This window comes from Mus caroli, unplaced genomic scaffold (assembly GCF_978045245.1).
Source record: "Mus caroli unplaced genomic scaffold, Mus_caroli_1 scaffold_10, whole genome shotgun sequence".
NCBI classification, from domain to species: domain Eukaryota; kingdom Metazoa; phylum Chordata; class Mammalia; order Rodentia; family Muridae; genus Mus; species Mus caroli.
Window position 1 is genome coordinate 24,546,538 of NW_028227265.1, and position 16,418 is coordinate 24,562,955.

The 16,418-nt window shown below is 42.1% G+C and overlaps 1 pseudogene; it reads right to left on the minus strand.

Moving 5' to 3' along the window:
- Positions 1 to 398: 398 nt before the first annotated feature.
- On the minus strand, positions 399 to 1,339 carry LOC110300348 (glyceraldehyde-3-phosphate dehydrogenase pseudogene; annotated as a pseudogene).
- Positions 1,340 to 16,418: the final 15,079 nt, after the last annotated feature.

Sequence of the window (16,418 nt, forward strand, 5' to 3'; positions counted from 1 at the left end):
TAGCCCAAAGCAGTCACATTTGATATATGACAGCCTACTTTTTAGGCTGGAAACATTTGCTGACTGAAAGCACTCCAGGCAAACAGAAAAATATCTGAACTGAATTTTTTTTGGTGGGTGCAGCAAACTTTATTGATGGTATATCAAGAGAGTAGGGAGGGCTCCCTAGGCCCCTCCTGTTATTATGGGGGTCTGGGATGGAAATTGTGAGGGAGATGCTCAGTGTTGGGGGCCAAGTTGGAATAGGGACTCCTTAGCAACCGAGGGCCTCTCTCTTGCTCTCAGTGTCCTTGCTGGGGTGACTGGTCCAGGGTTTCTTACTCCTTGGAAGCCATGTAGGCCATGAGATCCACCACCCTGTTGCTGTAGCTGTATTCATTGTCATATCAGGAAATGAGCTATATGAAGTTGTCATTGAGGGCAATGCCAGCCCAGCATCAAAGGTGGAAGTGTGGGAATTGCTGTTGAAGTCACAGGAGACAACCTGGTCCTCAGTATAGCCCAGGATGCTCTTCTGTGGGCCCTCAGGTGCCTGTTTCACCACCTTCTTGATGTTATGAAACTTGGCAGGTTTCTCCAGGTGGCTTGTCAGATCCACAATGGATACATTGGGGGTAGGAACATAGAAGACCACGCCAGTGAGCTTCCCGTTCAGCTCTGAGATGACCTTGCCCATAGCCTTAGCAGTACCAGTGGATGCAGAGATGATGTTCTGGGCAGCCCCATGACCATCACGCCACAGCTTTCCAGAGGGGCCATCCACAGTCTTCTGAGTGGCAGTAATGGCATGGACCACGGTCATTAGCCCTTCCATGATGCCAAAGTTGTCATGGATGACCTTGGCCAGGGGGCTAAGCAGTTGGTGGTACAGGATGCATTGTTGACAATCTTGAGTGAGTTGTCATATTTCTCATGGTTCACACTCACCACAAACATAAGGGTATCGGCAGAAGGGGCAGAGATGATGACCCTTTCGGCCCCACCCTTCAAGTGGGTCCCAGCCTCTCCAAGGTGGTGAAGACACCAGTAGACTCCATGATGTACTCAGCACCAGCATCACCCATTTGATGTTAGCAAGATCTCGTCCCTGGAAGATGGCGATGGACTTCCCGTTGATGACAAGCTTCCTATTCTCATCCTAGACTGTGCCATTGATTTTGCCATGGGTAGAGTCATACTGGAATATGTAGACCATGTAGTTGAGGTCAATGAAGGGATTGTTTATGGCAACAATCTCCACTTTACTAAGTGGAGAACAGATGGCAGCTCTGTTAACCAGGTGCCCCATATGGCCAAATCTGTTCACATCGACCTCTATGGGACAAGGCTGGCACTGCATAAGAAGATGTAGCTGTCTCTGGAACAGGGAGGAGCAGAGAGCTCTAAACTGGATTTTTAGTCAATGACAAATACTAATACCTCACTCCCTTTAATATATCTTTTATCATCTATGTTATAAAGTAGGAAAGGTTTATTTTAGCCCATTTGTCTTATTTACTGAGTTTTATTCCTCCAAGGCTGTACCCTGTACCACCTCCTATCTTTAAATTACATTTTCAGAGAATTCTAAGCCTACAATAAAAAAAGAGACCTTGAATCTGTTACCTTTTATCCTGGCTTGTCAGAGTTTGTCAATTGTCTCTGTTTACCCGGCGCTAATTATGCTGTTTGAGTTCGTTCGGGAGCAGATACCCCAAGAAGGAATGGCCACATCTATGTATGTACTTACCTAGGCTTAATGATTCTCAGGGCATAAGGAAGATTTCCAAATAGTTGACCAGATAAAGTTAATTTTAGGATTGAAGAGTCTCTTTAGATTTAAGAGACTCAAACATAATATTCTCAGGAAAAGATATAAAATGAGTAATAATGCAGAAAGTCCCTGTCTTAGTTAGGATTTTACTGCTGTGAACAGACACCATGACCAAGGCAAATCTTATAAAAAAAACAACATTTAATTGGGGATGGCTTACAGGTTCAGAGGTTCAGTCCATTATCATCAAGGTGGGAGCATGGCAGTATCCAGGCAGGCATGGTGCAGGAGGAGCTGAGAGTTCTATATCTTCATCCAAAGGCTGCTAGTGGAAGACTGACTTCCAGGAAACTAGGGTGAGGAACTTATACCCACACCCACAGTGACACACCCATTCCAACCAGGTCACACCTATTCCTACAAGGCCACACCTTCAGATGGTGCCACTCCCTGGTCCAAGGATATACAAACCATCACATTCCACTCCCTGGTCCCCATAGACTTGTTCAAAAACATGAGTCTATGGGGGGACATACTTAAACATAGCATAATGCAAAATGCATTTAGTCCAAATTTCAAAGTCCTGTCCTCAGTCTATAGCAGTCACAACAATGTTAGAAGTCCAAAGTTCAAGGTCTCTTCTGAGATTCATTCAACTTAATTAACTGTAATCCCCAAAGCAAGGCAGGAAACCAGCTGGGCAAACTCCAAATTCTGCATCTCCATGGCTGATGTCAAAGCAGTCTTCAGATCTCCACTACTTTTTCATGTTTGTTGACTGCAACAAACTGCTTTCTCCTGGGCTGGTTCCACTCCCTGTTAGCAGCTTTCCTCAGTATGTATCCCATGGCTCTGGCATCTTTAACATCTTTGAGTCTCCAAGGCAATTTCAATGTTACAGCTTCTTCTTTCAGTGTCTGGGATTCCACTTGATCTTTTGGACTCCTCCTAAGGGCTGGCATCACTTTTCCAGCTCTGCCCTCTGTAGCACTCTAAGCTCAGGTTGATCCACTCCACTATAGCTGCAGTTCTTGGTGATCACTCCATGGTTCTGACATCTCCAATACACTAGGGTATTCCACTCGAACTAGGCTTCACCAATAGCCTCTCATAGGCTCTCTTCAGGGTGCCAAGCTTCAAATCCTTTGCATGACCCCTTCAGTCCTGGGCCATCAACTACAGCTGAGACTTAACCTTCTCCAATGGCTTTCCCTGGCCTCTCACAGTGCTAAGCCTCAGCTTCTCTCCATGATCCCTTCATTCCTTCACAAGCAGTACCACCTGAGTGACTCTTACACATTACCAAGTTCAGCCACAGCAGGAGGTACAACCTTGGGTATCTCTGGAACACAGCTTCTTTGTGCTCCCAGAAAACAATTTCCAGAAGATTTCACCTCAGTGATGCTGGTCTCTTCTTAATCACTGCTAATTCCTTAGCTCCAGCTAACCAGCATCAATTTTCCCAGTAGTTCCTTCCATTCTTAACTCTAGAGCCAGAGCCACATGGCTGAAGCTGCCCAGTTTTGCTGTTAACAGGATCTAGAACATGATCCCCTTGTACTATTACATTAACACTGGCTTTATGTTTTCTAAATCCTTCACTGCCTAAGCTTGGCTATCCTGGTCCTTGCTCTGTAGATTGACCTTGAATGCAGAGATCAGCATGCTTGTCTCATGGGATTAAAGGTGTGTACCACCATGTCTGGATTTAATTAAACTGGGTAGAATCTTGCCCCAAGGTCCCACTCCCTTAATTCGTTATCTCCTAGAACACAAAATTTTGCTCCATTTCACTTCCTGGTATGCCTTTAATACTTGAACCATATATTTTATATTTGGCCTTTCTAAGCTTGCTATGCTTGTTCAAACTTCTCTTTGTGAGACTTAACCAGAGAACAAAGTCTCTGCTGGGCTTTTTTGAAACTTCTTTTGTCAATGCAATTAATCCAAGTCTCTTCACCTTAGTCTCAGGCAAACTTTTCAGACAAGGGCAAAAAGTAGCCACATTCTTCACCCAAATACCACAAAACCAGTCTTTATGCCACATTCTGAAATTCTTCTCCTTTGAAATCTCTTGGGCCAGAACAACACAGTTCAAATCACTCCCAGCAACAAAGTCTTCCATATTCCTACTAGGATGACCCATTAAGCCCCATTTAAAGCATTCCACTGCTTTCCAAATCCAAAGTCCCAAAATACACATTCTTTCAAATAAAAGCATGGTCAGGCCTATCACAGCAATACCCCACTCCTGGTACCAACTTCTGTCTTAGTTAGGATTTTACTGCTGTGAACAGACACCATGACCAAGGCAAATCTTATAAAAAAACCCAACATTTAATTGGGGATGGCTTACAGGTTCAGAGGTTCAATCCATTATCATCAAGGTGGGAGCATGGCAGTATCCAGGCAGGCATGGTGCAGGAGGAGCTGAGAGTTCTATATCTTCATCCAAAGGCTGCTAGTGGAAGACTGACTTCCAGGAAACTAGGGTGAGGATCTTATACCCACACCCATAGTGACACACCCATTCCAACCAGGTCACACCTATTCCTACAAGGCCACACCTTCAGATGGTGCCACTCCCTGGTCCAAGGATATACAAACCATCACAGTCCCCAAGAATGCAACATGCAGAGACCAAAACCCAAAAGTGAGAGACAGAAGGACAGCGATTGCAGCATTCGGCTCAGTTTTGCTGGAACTGTGTCAATCAGCTGTGCTGGCTCCATGTAGCCTCATTTCCAGTGGATATGGATGTGCCAGGCAAAGAAAACACCTTTTAGCTCCCAGGACCCATCGTCGACTAGGGTGTCACTATAGTTCCTGTACATTACAGTTCCTTGTCTGTGGTTCTGCACAGCACATTCCTACTTAGTCAGGGCTCCTTTTCCTTTGAAATGCTTTGGACTCTAGCACTTTCTGAGGCCCCTCACCCTATAGTTGAAATCTAGTTCAAGGTCACTTATCTCCTTACTTGGGAAATCTTTACAATTTCACTTCTTAGTTTAGAAGTATATAAATAATTCATGTTGCGCCCAGGAGCCTGAATTCCTTGGGAAACCAATGTGGGGCTCAATCTCAAACAGCCTGCAGTACACACTGATAGAGAAACCCAGCCATGGCCTCTGCATCCTAGCTTTGCCCTTGGAGAACCCAGTGCTGTCTGGGTCCCTTTTCAGTGACTTCTCAGGTCTTTTTAAAATTTACTGTGATCCATGTAATCAGCACACAGTGATTACTGCTTCTCCTTGACTTTACCAATCAGTAAGGCCTGTTGTCAAGTTACTGTCTCTTCTTTAACCAAGGTTCCATCCCTGCCTGGCCAAATCACTCTCTGCTCTTCAGTTCCTGACTTAATGAATACCTGGGCTGTGGTAATTGAGAGGTCATAGCCCTATCAGCTCAGAGCCATAGAACTAGTTTCTTTATATTAACTAAACAGTCTAGTCTTTCTTCCTAATCCTGAGCTACCATGTGCCAAAGCTGTGAGAAGATCCCCATACCCTGCCATATACTGTGCCATCATTCAGAGGCCCTGTGTCACCAATGGCCAAGACGAGAGAAAACATGTGGAATAAAGCACACTCAGGGCATTTCTGTAGTGCAGGTGGTGTGTGTGTGTGTGTGTGTGTGTGTGTGTGTGTATACATCTACAGAAGTGTGGTGTCGAGAAGATTTAGGGAAACATGTCCAATGAGACACCACATGCCCATCCATCATATTCAGATTTAAAGCCATAAGACCATGAGGCCTGGCGGTACACACTTGTAATCTTAGCACTTAGGAGGCTGAGACAGGACATGCAGCAGCTGTCAGGGAATGAAAAAGGTCATCTTGGAAGGCAGTTGGGCAGTGCTTTTAAAAAATTTGTATGGGCAGGGCGTGGTGGCATGCCTTTAATCCCAGCACTTGGGAGGCAGAGGCAGGCAGATTTCGGAGTTCTAGGCCAGCCTGGTCTACAAAGTGAGTTCCAGGACAGCCAGGACTCTATAGAGAAACCCTGTCTCGAAAAACCAAAAACAAACAAACAAAAAATTGTATGATGATACACATGCTTGATGTTTGATTCAGCAGGTCTATTCTCAGTTCACCTTAAAGAAATAGGAACAGGGCACTACCTATGCAAAGTAATTAATAATACCTGCTCCCACCCACTCAGATGTGTGTCAGTTGTTAAGAGGAGATGGGGTGGTGTGAACACACATGGAAGCAAGAAGTAAGCTGCTCCTTAAATCTCAAAAGCATCAGGTGAAGGCAGAGCTACCCGCAAATGATTCCTTTTGATTATGACAGACAAGATCAACAGTATTGGAAAACAGTGAGGTGGTTTCCAGGGAGCAGAGTTCAGGGAAATAATTAACATAAACCAAACCCAGAAGGTAACCCCTACCCACGTGGGATCAAAGAGAGGCTGCTTATACAGGGTGGGAGAGCCTCGGGGAAGGGCCTGGGCTGGGAAAAGTTAAGAGAAAAAAAAAAGCCAAATTATGGAGTGACCTCACTTATAGAAAAGAAGAAACTTTCAGGCTATGTTTATGGAGTTGTATTGGTAGGATGTCTGGTGGTGATTTTTTTTCTTTTGTAGAACACGATTTTAATATTTTCAACTTTTGATATTCAATAAACAGATATATTTCGCCGGGTGTGATGGTGCACATCTTTAATCCCAGCACTTGGGAGGCAGAGGCAGGTGAATTTCTGAGTTTGAGGACAGCCTGGTCTACAGAGTGAGTTCCAGGACAGCAAGGACTACACAGAGATACCCTCTCTTGAAAAACAAAACAAAACAAAACAAAACAAAAGATATATTTCATTGTTATGTCTTCCTTTTCATTTCTGATTTTATTAATTTGGATACTGTCTCTATGCCGTCTGGTTAGTCTGGGTAAAAGTTTATCTATCTTATTGATTTTCTCAAAGAACCAGCTCTTGGTTTTGTTGATTCTTTGTATAGTTCTTTTTGTTTCTAGTTGATTGATTTCATTCCCGAGATTTATTATTTCCTGCTGTCTACTCCTCTTGGGTCTTTTTGTTCTAGAGCTTTCAGGTGTGCTGTTAAGCTGCCAGTGTAAGCTCTCCTCATTTTCTTTTTGGAGGCACCTACCATTGCTTTCATTGTGTCCCATAAGTTTTGGTATGATGTGTCCTCATTTTCATTAAAGTCTAAAAAGTCTTTAATTTCTTTCTTTATTTCTTCCTTGACCAAGTTATCATTGAGTAGAGTGTTGTTCAGCTTCCATGTATATGTGGGCTTTCAGTTGTTTTTGTTAGTATTTAAGACCAGCCTTAGTCCATCATGATCTTATAGGGTGCATGGGATTATTTCAATCTTCTTGTATCTGTTGAGGCCTGTTTTGTGACCAATTATATGGTCAGTTTTGGAGAAGATACTGTGAGGTGCTGAGAAGAAGTTATATTCTTTTGTTTTAGGATGAAATGTTCTATATCTGTTAAATCCACTGGTTCATAACTCCTGCTAGTTTCACTGTTTAGTTTCTCTGCTTAGTTTCTGTTTCCATGATCTTTTCATTGCTGAGAGTGGGATGTTGAAGTTTCCCACTATTAATGTGTGGGGTGCTTTGAGCTTTAGTAAAATTTCTTTTATGGATGTGGGTGCCCTTTGCATTCGGAGCATAGATGTTCAGAATTGAGAGTTCTTGGTAGAATTTTCCCTTTGAGGAGTATGAAGTTTCCTTCCTTATCTTTTTTGATGACTTTTGGATGAAAGTCAATTTTATTCTATATTAGAATGGCTGGCTACTCCAGCTTGTTCCTTGCTTGGAAAATTGTTTTACAGCCCTTTGATCTGAGATAGTATCTTTGACACTGAGGTGTGTTTCCTGTATGCAGTCAAATGCTGGGTCCTGTTTATGTAGCCAGTCTGTTAATCTATGCCTTTTTATTGGGGAATTGAGTCTATTGATGTTAAGAGATATTAAGGAAAAGTAATTGTTACTTCCTGTTATTTTTTATGTTAGAGTTGAGATTCTGTTCATGTGGCTATCTTCTTTTAGGTTTGTTGAAAGATTACTTTCTTGCTTTTTTTTTTTTTGGGGGGGGGTGTAGTTTCCCTCCTTGTGCTGGTGTTTTCAATCTATTATCCTTTCTATGGCTGGATTTATAGAAAGATATTGTGTGAATTTGTTTTTGTCCTGGAATATCTTGGTTTCTCCATCTATGGTAATTGAGAGTTTTGCTGGGTACTATAGCCTGGGCTGGCATTTTTGTTTTCCAAGGGTTTGTATGACATCTGCCCAGGATCTTCTAGCTTTCATAGTCTCTGGGGAGAAGTCTTGTGTAATTCTAATAGTCCTGCCTTTATATGCTACCTGACCTTTTCCCCTTACTGCTTTTAATATTCTTTCTTTGTTTAATGCATTTGGTGTTTTGATTATTATGTGACAGGAGGAATTTCTTTTCTTTTGCAGCCTGTTAGGGGTTCTGTAGGCTTCTTTTATGTTCATGGGCATCTCTTTCTTTAGGGTAGGGAAGTTTTCTTCTATAATTTTGCTGAAGATATTTACTGGCCCTTTAAGTTGGGAGTCTTTATTCTCTTCTATACCCATTATTCTTAGGTTTGGTCTTCTCACTGTGTCCTGGATTTCCTTGATGTTTTTAATTAGAGTTTTTTGCTTTTTGCATCTTCTTTGACTGTTATGTCAATGTTTTCTATGGTATGTTCTGCCCATGAGATTCTGTCTTCCATCTCTTGTATTCTGTTGGTGATGCTTGCATCTATGACTCCTGATCTCTTTCCTAGGTTTTCTAACTCCAGGGTTGTCTCCCTTTGTGATTTCTTTACTGTTTCTATTTCCAATTTTAGATCTTGGATGATTTTGTTCATTTCCTTTGCCTCTTTGATTGTGTTTTCCTGTAATTCTTTAAGTGCTTTTTATGTTTCCTATTTAAAGACTTCTAGCTGTTTACTTGTGTTCTCTTGTATTTCTTTAAGGGAATTATTTATGTCCTTCTTAAAGTCCTCTATAACCCTCATGAGAAGTGATTTTTTGATCCGAATCTTGCTTTTCCAGTGTGATGGTGTATCCAGGACTGCTATGGCGGGAGTATTGGGTTGTGATGATGCCAAGTAACCTTGATTTCTGTTGCTTATGTTCATATGCTTGCCTCCCACCATCTGATTATCTCTAGTGCTACCTGTCCTTGATATATCTGACTGGAGCCTGTCCTTCCTGTGATCTTTGTTGTGTCAGAACTCCTCAGAGTTCAGCTGTCTCTGTGACCTTGTGATTCTGGGATCCTGTGATCCTCAGATCCTGGGTGTGTCAGAGCTCCTGGGAGTCAAGCTGCCTCTGAGACCCTGAGACCCTGGGGTGACCAAGCTCCTGGGATCCTGCTATCCTGTGCTCCTGTGTTCCTGGGCATGTTAGAGCACATGGGAGTGGAGCTTTCTCTGGATGTTGTAGAACTGGCTGTGGAGTTTGGGCCCAAGGTTTGTTTAGGGTACCTCTGATTCTATGATTCTGGGTGTGTTAGAGTGCCTGGGAGTGGAGCTTCCTCTGGGTGTTGTGGGGCTGGCTGCAGAGTTTGCACCCGAGGTCTGCTGAGGGCACTGGCCCAGACCAGAAGAAACCCATGCCACTGGACAGGTGGAGTTCATGAGTGCCTGGGTCCTGCTGGCCTCAGTTACTCCTGGTTTTGGGGCAGATGTTGTGTCCTCTTCACCTCTGATTCTATGATTCTGGGTGTGTTAGATTACTTGGGAGTGGATCTTCCTCTTGGTGTTGTGGGACTGGCTGGAGTTCATGCCCAAGGTCTGCTCAGGGCACCAGCCCAGACCAGAAGGAATCCATACCACTGGTCAGGCAGAGTTCCTGGGTGCCTAGGTCCTGCCGGTCCCCAATGATTTTTTTTTTTTATTCACATATCCTAGGATCCTCAGCATGTTTTCTGATGTGTTCTATAGAATAGCCCTCAGGGTCTCTATGTCTCTTTACTTCTGGCTGTTGGTGGTGTCCATGTTATAGGTGGCAAGGAAAGAGTTTCAAATGGGGGGGGGCTAGTGAATGAACCTGGGCTCACAAAGCCTTACCACCCTATCAGGGCTTCCAAGACACGAGAGAGAGAGAGAGAGAGAGAGAGAGAGAGAGAGAGAGAGAGAGAGAGAGAGAGAGAGAGAGATATCATTTTTTGGACTTATTTTATTTTTAATTGTGTGTGTGTGTGTGTGTGTGTGTGTGTGTGTGTGTGTGTTGGTTTGAATAGGTTTGGCCCCCATAGACTCATGTGTTTGAATGCTTGGCCCATAGAGAATGACACTACTAGACTATGTAGTCTTTTTGGAGTAGGTGTGATCTTGTTGGAAGGGGTCTGTCACTGTGGGAGTGGGCTTTGAGGTCTCCTAGGTTTAAGCTTTGCCTAGTGTAGAATACAAGTCTCCTCCTGCCTCTGATCCAGATGTAGAACTCTTGGCTCCTTGAGCACCGTGTCTGCCTGCATGATGCCATGCTTCCTGCCATGATGATAATGGACTGAACCTCTGAAATGATAAGCCAGCCCCAATGAAATGTTCTCCTTTATAAGAGTTGCTTTGGTCATGGTGTCCCTTTACAGCAATAAAACCCTACCTAAGACAATGTGTTCGTGTCTGTCTATGGGTAGGTATGTTTTTTTTTTTTGGTTTTTCGAGACAGGGTTTCTCTGTGTAGCCCTGGCTGTCCCGGAACTCACTTTGTAGACCAGGCTGGCCTCGAACTCAGAAATCCGCCTGCCTCTGCCTCCCGAGTGCTGGGATTAAAGGCGTGCGCCACCACGCCCGGCTGGGTAGGTATGTTTATGCTAACAGGTGCCCTTCAGGGTTGTTAGATCCTCTCAGAGCTGGAACCACAAGCAGATGTGAGCTGCCTGATGTGAGTACTGAGAACTGAACTCCAGAAAAGCAGTACACACTCTTTACTGCACTCTCTTGCCTCTAGACCTCACTGTGAACACCAATGATGATAGTGACTGACATGAAACACAGGAGAGGCTGCCAGCCTTTGTGAATGTCTGGGTGAGAAGACTTTATCTACAATACCAGCTATGATCTTAAAGGCCTGGGACATCAATGTCATGTTCTGGAACATCTTTGATATCCCCTGGATACCTTACACTCATTCCTGGCTTATCCTTCAACTACACCCTTAATGGTCCTATGTCTGTCCCCATATGCCCCAGCCATTAGTTTACATCCAATACTACCAGAGAGCATGGTCTGAGGATGAGGTATTTGTGCCTGAGAAGTTGAAGGTCCTGTGGGCCTTCTGATCCTTATGCTATTGCCATTCCCCTTCCACACCCATGACTACTGGGCCTAACTTTGTTGATGGATAGTATTTCCTCTTCTCCCTGACCTACACGTGATTTACCAGGGCCTTTGGATCTACCTACTTACATGCAGAGAAGTTGGATACTATCTGTAAAGGAACTAGACAGGGACTGCCTCATTTTTCTAGGCAGGAAGATAAGGGTTTTGCCAATACCTCAACTGAGTTCAGGTGCTCTCTCTCAAATATTATGATCAGTGTGGACTGTAACATGTATGAAATCATTGTCACCTCCCCAAGGCTGATAAGTGATACCGGAACCATGCCACTTATTCACATAGTTCTGAACACAAGGGGATGCCTTGGGGACTACTTTGCTGGTTAGAAAAAACATTCAGATTTTGTGAGACAGAGATATACACCATGACCCTTGGGCAATTTTCAGAGTACAGTTTACAGAGTACCTTGTTATCTCCATAAAAATGGACAGAGAATCAGAAGCCCTGAGGACAGGAGCTAAGACAGGACTTGTTGTTTGAATGCACTTAAAATCTCAGAGGAGAGACCTCTGTGCACTTTCCCCACCAGAGGAGAGTTGGCCTCCAATGCAGGCTCTGACCATGGGACCAGGTGAGAATGCCATCTTGTATCCTGGGTCCCCCAGCGACCAGTCTGTACAGGAGAGCACATGGGTGGTAGAAGCAACATAGCTTCTGGGACAGGGTCCCTTTTGGGCCTATATCTTCAGTCAGGAGGGAGAGCTGAGCTCCAGACCTCTGTGCATCTTCCCTGCAAGAGGAGAGCTTGCCTGCAGAGAGTACTCTGACCACTGAGACTCAGGAGAGAGTTGGACTCCCAGGAGTGTTGACAGAGGCTAACAGAATCAGAGAAGGAACAAGCTCCACCCAGAGACAGCTATAACAACTAATGCCAGAGATTACCAGTTGGTGAAAGGCAAACTTAAGAATCTTACTAATAGAACCCAAGACCACTCAGCATCATCAGAATTCAGCACTCCCAGCACAGTGAGTCCTGGATACCTCAACACACCTGAAAAACAAAATTTGGATTTAAAAATCATATCTCATGATGCTGGTAGAGAATTTTAAGAAGGACATTAATAACTCACTTAAAGAAATACAGGTGAACATGACTAAACAGGTAGAAGGCCTTAAAGAGGAAGCATAAAAATCCCTTAAAGAATTACAGGAAAACACTGCTAAACAGGTAGAAGCCCTTAAAGAAGAAACACAAAAACCCCTTAAAGAATTACAGGAAAACACAACCAAACAGGTGATGGAATTGAACAAAACCACCCAAGATCTAAAAAGGGAAGTAGAAACAATAAAGAAAACCCAAAGGGAGACAACTCTGGAGATAGAAACCTTAGGAAAGAAATCAGGAACCATAGATGCGAGCATCAGCAACAGAATACAGAGATGGAAAAGAGAATCTCAGGTGCAGAAGATTCCATAGAGAACATGGACACAACAATCAAAGAAAATGGAAAATGCAAAAAGATCCTAACTCAAAACATCCAGGAAATCCAGGACACAATGAGAAGACCAAACCTACAGATAATAGGAGTAGATGAAAATGAAGATTTTCAACTTAAAGGGCCAGCAAATATCTTCAACAAAATTATAGAAGAAAACTTCCCAAACCTAAAGAAAGAGATGCCCATGAACATACAAGAAGCCTACAGAAGTCCAAATAGACTGGACCAGAAAAGAAATTCCTCTTGACACATAATAATCAGAACAACAAATGCAGTAAATAAAGATAGAATATTAAAAGCTGATAGGGGAAAAGGTCAAGTAACATATAAATGCAGACCTGTCAGATTTACACCAGACTTCTTACCAGAGACTATGAAATCCAGAAGATCCTGAACAGATGTTATACAGACACTAAGAGAACACAAATGTCAGCCCAGGCTACTATACCCAGCAAAACTCTCAGTTACCATAGATGAAGAAACCAAAGTATTCCATGACAAAACCAAATTCACACAATATCTTTCTACAAATCCAGCCCTTCAAAGGATAATAAAGGGAAAACACTAACACAAGGACAGAAACTACGCCCTAGAAAAAGCAAGAAAGTAATCCTTCAAAAACCTAAAAGAAGACAGCTGCAAGAACAGAATCCAAACTCTAACAACAAAAATAACAGGAACCAACAATTACTTTTCCTTAATATCTCTTAATATCAATGGACTCAATTCCCCAATAAAAAGACATAGACTAACAGACTGGCTACACAAACAGGACCCAACATTCTGCTGCTTACAGGAAACCCACCTCAGGGAAAAAGACAGACACTACCTCAGAGTGAAAGGCTGGAAAACAATTTTCCAAGCAAATGGTGTGAAGAAACAAGCTGGAGTAGCCATTCTAATATCGAATAAAATCGACTTCCAACCCAAAGTTATCAAAAAAGACAAGGAGGGGCACTTCATACTCATCAAAGGTAAAATCCTCCAAGATGAACTCTCAATTCTGAATATCTATGCTCCAAATGCGAGGGCAGCCACATTCATTAAAGAAACGTTAGTAAAGCTCAAAGCACACATTGCACCTCACACAATAATAGTGGGAGACTTCAACACCCCACTCTCATCAATGGACAGATCATGGAAACAGAAACTAAACAGAGACTCGTGGAAACTAACAGAAGTTATGAAACAAATGGATTTATGAAACAAATGGATTTAACAGATATCTACAGAACATTTTATCCCAAAACAAAAGGATATACCTCTTCTCAACACCTCATGGTACCTTCTCCAAAATTGACCATATAATCAGTCACAAAACAGGCCTGAACAGATACAAAAATATTGAAATTGTCTAATGCATCCTATGAGATCACCATGGACTAAGGCTGATCTTCAATAACCACATAAATAATAGAAAGCCAACATTCATGTGGAAGCTGAAGAACACTCTACTCAATGATACCTTGGTCAAGGAAGAAATAAAGAAAGAAATTAAAGACTTTTTAGAGTTTAATGAAAATGAAGCCACAACAAACCCAAACTTATGGGACACAATGAAAGCAATCCTAAAAGGAAAACTCAAAGCTCTGAGTGCCTCCAAAAAGAAACTAGAGAAAGCATGCACTAGCAGCCTGACAACACACCTAGAATCTCTAGAACAAAAGAAAGCAAATTCACCCAAGAGAAGTAGACGGCAGGAAATCATCAAACTCAGGGCTGAAATCAACCAAGTGGGAACAAAAAGAACTATTCAAAGAATCAACAAAACCAGGAGCTTGTTCTTTGAGAAAATCAACAAGATAGATAAACCCTTAGCCAGACTAACTAGAGGGCACAGTGACATTATCCTAATTAACAAAATCAGAAATAAAAAGGGAGACATAACAACAGAACCTGAGGAAAGCCAAATTATCATCAGATTCTACTACAAAAGGCTATACTCAACAAAACTGGAAAACCTGGATGAAATGGTCAATTTTCTAGACAGGTACCAGGTACCAAAATTAAATAAGGATCATATTAATGATCTAAACTGTCCCATATCCCCTAAAAGAAATAGAAGCAGCCATTAACAGTTTCCCAACCAAAAAAGCCCAGGACCAGATAGATTTAGTGCAGAGTTCTATCAGACCTTCAAAGAAGACATGATTCCAATCATCCTCAAACTATTCTACCAAATAGAAACAGAAGGTACTCTACCCAGTTCATTCTATGAAACCACAATTACTCTGATACATAAACCACATAAAGAACCAGCAAAGAAAGAGAATCTCAGACCAATTTCCCTTATGAATATCGATGCAAAAATACTCAATAAAATTCTCACTAACCGAATCCAAGAACACATCAAAATGATCATCCATCATGATCAAGTAGGCTTCATTCCAGGGATGCAGGGATGGTTTAATATATGGAAATGCATCAACGTAATCCACTACATAAACAAACTCAAAAACCACATGATCATCTTGTTAGATGCTGAGAAAGCATTTGACAAAATTCAACACCCATTCATGATAAAAGTCTTGGGAAGATCAGGAATTCAAGGTCCATACTTAAACATAATAAAAGCAATATACAGCAAACCAGTAGCCAACATCAAACTAAATGGAGAGAAACTTGAAGCAATCCCACTAAAATCAGGGACTAGACAAGGCTGCCCACTTTGTCCTTACCTATTCAATAAAGTACTTGAAGTCCTAGCCAGAGCAATTAGACAACAAAAGCAGATCAAGGGGATATAAATTGGAAAAGAAGAAGTCAAAATATCACTTTTTGCAGATGATGTGATAGTATATATCAGTGACCCTAAAAATTTCACCAGAGAACCCCTAAACATGATAAACAGCTTCAGTGAAGTAGCTGGATATAAAATTAACTCAAAGAAGTCAATGGCCTTTTTCTACACAAAGGATAAACAGGCTGAGAAAGAAATTAGGGAAACAACACCCTTCACAATATTTACAAATAATATAAAATACCTTGGTGTGACTCTAACTAAGGAAGTGAAAGATCTATATGATAGGAACTTCAAGTCTGTGAAGAAAGAAATCAAGGAAGATCTCAGAATATGGAAAAATCTCCCATGCTCATGGATTGGCAGGATCAACATTGTAAAAATGGCTATCCTGCCGAAAACAATCTACAGATTTAATGCAATCCCCATCAAAATTCCAACTCAATTCTTTACAAGATTAGAAAGGGCAATTTGTAAATTCTTCTGGAATAACAAAAAACTTAGGATAGCAAACACTCTTCTCAACAATAAAAGAACCTCTGGTGGAATCACCATGCCTGACCTCAAGCTGTACTACAGAGCAATTGTGATAAAAACTGCATGGTACTGGTACAACGACAGACAGGTAGATCAATGGAATAGAATTGAAGACCCAGAAATGAGCCCATACACCTATGGCCACTTGATCTTTGACAAGGGAGCTAAAACCATCCAGTGGAAAAAAGACAGCATTTTCAACAAATGGTGCTGACACAACTGGTGGTTATCATGTAGAAGAATGCGAATTGATCCATTCTTATCTCCTTGTACAAAGCTCAAGTCTAAGTGGATCAAAGACCTCCACATAAAACCAGAGACACTGAAATTTATAGAGGAGAAAGTGGGGAAAAAGCCTCGAAGGTATGGGCACAGGGGAAAAATTCCTGAACAGAACAGCAATGGCTTGTGCTGTAAGGTTGAGAATTGACAAATGGGACCTAATAAAACTGCAAAAGACAAAAGACACTGTCAATAAGATAAAAAGACCACCAACAGATTGGGAAAGGATCTTTGGCAATCCTAAATCAGATAAGGGACTAACATCCAGTATATATAAAGAACTCAAGAAGGTGGACTCCAGAAAATCAAATAACCGTATTAAAAATGGGGTACAGAGCTAAA